Raw genomic sequence first — 3,387 nt, forward strand, 5'->3', positions numbered from 1 at the left:
CTTTCTCCCCCCGCCCCCCTCCCTAAATTTTCATTCAACCATTAGGACCTTTCAAGATATAATAGGCTCAAATAAATTACAATTGTTTGTTTTGTTTTGATCAAACTATTAATTCAACTACTGTATATGTGTCTTATTGAAGATCTAGTTTGCGCTGCTACTGAGAGGTTTGTCTATTTTGTTTTTGTGAACTAAAGCATGCATTGTTTTCAGTCTTAAAGGAATACAAAGAAATTCAAATTAAATCCTGAATAATCAGCTTGACTAGAAAATGTAAGAAAGCGTAATAAAGACCCTTGCTGCAGTCACAGCAAAACAGAGTAAACCTTGGGTGTTTCATGTGTAAAAAAAAAATAAAATAAAATAAATAAATAAAAAAAAATAGCTGTCCTTTTACATATGATACAATCAATATGATTCTTGGTCACTGATGGTAGAGCGCAGGGGTCACCCTGAGGACCACTTGAGCCTATCCCAGCTGTCTTCGGGCGGGAGGTGAGCTACACCCTGAACTGGTCGCCAGCCAATCCTAGGGCACACATAAACAAACAACCATTGGCACTCACATAGCCACCGACGGGCAATTTAGAGTCTTCAACCTACCGCGCACGTTTTTGGGATGTGGGAGGAAACCGGAGTGCTCGGAGAAAACCCACGCAGGCACGGGGACAACACGCAAACTCCACACAGGCGGGGTCGGGGATTGAACCCCGCTCCTCAGAACTCTGAGGCAGACGCTCTAACCAGTCGGCACCGTGCTGCCCAACAATACAATAATAGAAAAATATAAAAAATGCAGTCCTTCATTTTAGTCTAATCCTTGCTGCTATTTTTATGTACAGTGTTCTCTTTATTTTAAATTGTGTAACTAGATTACAATTGCAACCAGTTGAGGGTGTACCCCGCCTCCTGCCCGATGATCGCTGGGATGGGCTCCAGCGCGCCCGTGAGAAGTGGCTCAGAAAATGAATGGATGGATGGATGGATAGATTACAATTGGAATTTATTTGTTTATAAATATGACATTCATATTTAATTACATCCTCACATTACCTATATGCTCCTAAAAGCAAAACATTTTTTCAAACAAAACGTCTGGATTTTTAATGGGCTGGTCTTTTATTAAACAGGAAACCTTACAAGCATGTGAAAACAATGTAGAGGAATATCACTGAGCAAATCAGAGGAACATAATACCAAAAAATAATAATAATACAGTGCGTCAGCTACTTGCAGCACCAGGTTTGTGTATCATGCCCTCTTGAGGGGTAAAGTGTACATCACAGCCTGGAATTCAGTACATATTTTGAAATTTCAAAAACAATTTTATTTGGCAACATTGTACATATACAGCAGGTAGGGAAAGTATTCAGACCCCCCCCTTACATTTTTCACGTTATGTTGCAGCCATTTGCTAAAATAATTTGTTCATTTCCCCCCCCCCCCCTCAATGTACACACAGCAGCCCAGATTGACAGAAAAAAATTGAATTGTTGAACTTTTTGCAGATTTATTGAAGAAAAGCTTAAATATCACGCAGCCATAAGTATCCAGACCCTTTGCTCTGTATTTAGTAGAAGCACCCTTTTGAGCTAATACAGCCATGAGTTTTTTGGGGAATTTTTCACAACTGGATTTGGGAAGCCTCTGCTATTCCTCCTCGCAGATCCTCTCCAGTTCTGTGAGGTTGGATGGTTAACGTTGGTGGGCAGCCATTTTCAGGTCTCTCCAGAGATGCTCAATTGGGTTTAAGTCAGGGTAGATAGATACTGTAGATGCCGATTGTGGTCCATGAAGGAAACAACTGTGTGTGTGTGTGTGTGTGTGTGTGTGTGTGTGTGTGTGTGTGCGTGGATATTGGGCGTAAACACACACACACACACACGTTAGAAAGTACTGGCTGCACGCTTACACAACACTGCATACACTTTTGTTTGGTACATCCCATTACAGATGCATATCCAGATATCCTTCTAAACGTATAATTGCATTACACTTAGTCGCACCGACACGACAAACGCGCAACATATCATTATAGGGTGCGTTGGGAAGTTCACTCCGGGTGTGCTACCTGCACCCAGGAACCTTCGGTAACTCAGCGCTCCATTAGTGTGTGCGCCACTCGATACAAGTAAAACTGACACATTCAATATGGGGGATGTACTGACGCATCCCTAGCAATAGCCAACACGGGGCGCGATGGGACATAATAATATTCATATGTAATAAATAGTAATGAACTATTGTAAGCATGTTTGCCTCCAAACCCCTTTTACAGTTACTTGAACAATCGTTGAACAAACCATTATCCTTGACCTCTCATTTCAAATCACAATTTGTTGTCTATGTGTAATAATATGATGAGGCGATGAAATGATATGGTTTTACAATCATAATGGCCCTCTGAGGAAAAGCGTATCTACAATGTGGTCCGTGACAAAAATGAGTTTGACACCCCTGCACTAGGGTGAAGCTACGATTGGTCCGCGACTGCATCACCTCCTAATCGCTTTGTTGTTTTTCTTGAATAAGGAGCGGTCTCCTGCTCCGCCGCCTGCCCCAACCACACCCGCTCCCGCGGAGCACCCTCACGCCTTGGGATTCTAGACCTCGCGCTACCCCCAATAAAACCTCGACCAACTGCTTCCTCTGTCTCACAGACATGCAAACATCAAAGGCATGAAAAAGGTGACCAAGAAAAAAAAAAAAAAAAAAAACACATTTTAGGACGGATCTGGGGGGATCCCCTGAGACCCAACAGAGAATGTTTTTGATTTTAACATGAATTAAGACATCTAGAAGACTCTAAAGAGTACAATAAGGCAAAAAGTAATAAGAAGAATTCTTCACATAGAAAAACTTATTTACACCGCTCAAGTACATGTTGATGTACAACCCCAATTCCAATGAAGTTGGGACGTTGTGTTAAACATAAATAAAAAGAGAATACAATGATTTGCAAATCATGTTCAACCTATATTTCATCGAATACACGACAAAGACGAGCCATTTCATGTTCAAACTGATTAACTTGATTGTTTTTAGCAAATAATCATGAACTTAGAATTTGATGGCTGCAACACATTCCCAAAAAGCTGGGACAGGTGGCCAAAAAGACGGAGAAAGTCGAGGAATGCTCATCAAACTCCTGTTTGGAACATCCCACAGGTGCACAGGCTCATTGGGAACAGGTGGCTGCCATGATTGGGTAGAAAAGGAGCTTCCCGGAATTGCTCAGTCGTTCACAAGCAAAGATGGGGCGAGGTTCACCTCTTTGTGAACAAGTGCGTGAGAAAATAGTCCAACAGTTTAAGGACAATGTTCTTGAACGTACAATAGAAGAAGAAGAAGAAGAAGAATGGCCTTTATTGTCATGAACATGCATAA

The sequence above is a fragment of the Phycodurus eques genome, chromosome 9, assembly GCF_024500275.1.
Source record: "Phycodurus eques isolate BA_2022a chromosome 9, UOR_Pequ_1.1, whole genome shotgun sequence".
NCBI lineage: Eukaryota > Metazoa > Chordata > Actinopteri > Syngnathiformes > Syngnathidae > Phycodurus > Phycodurus eques.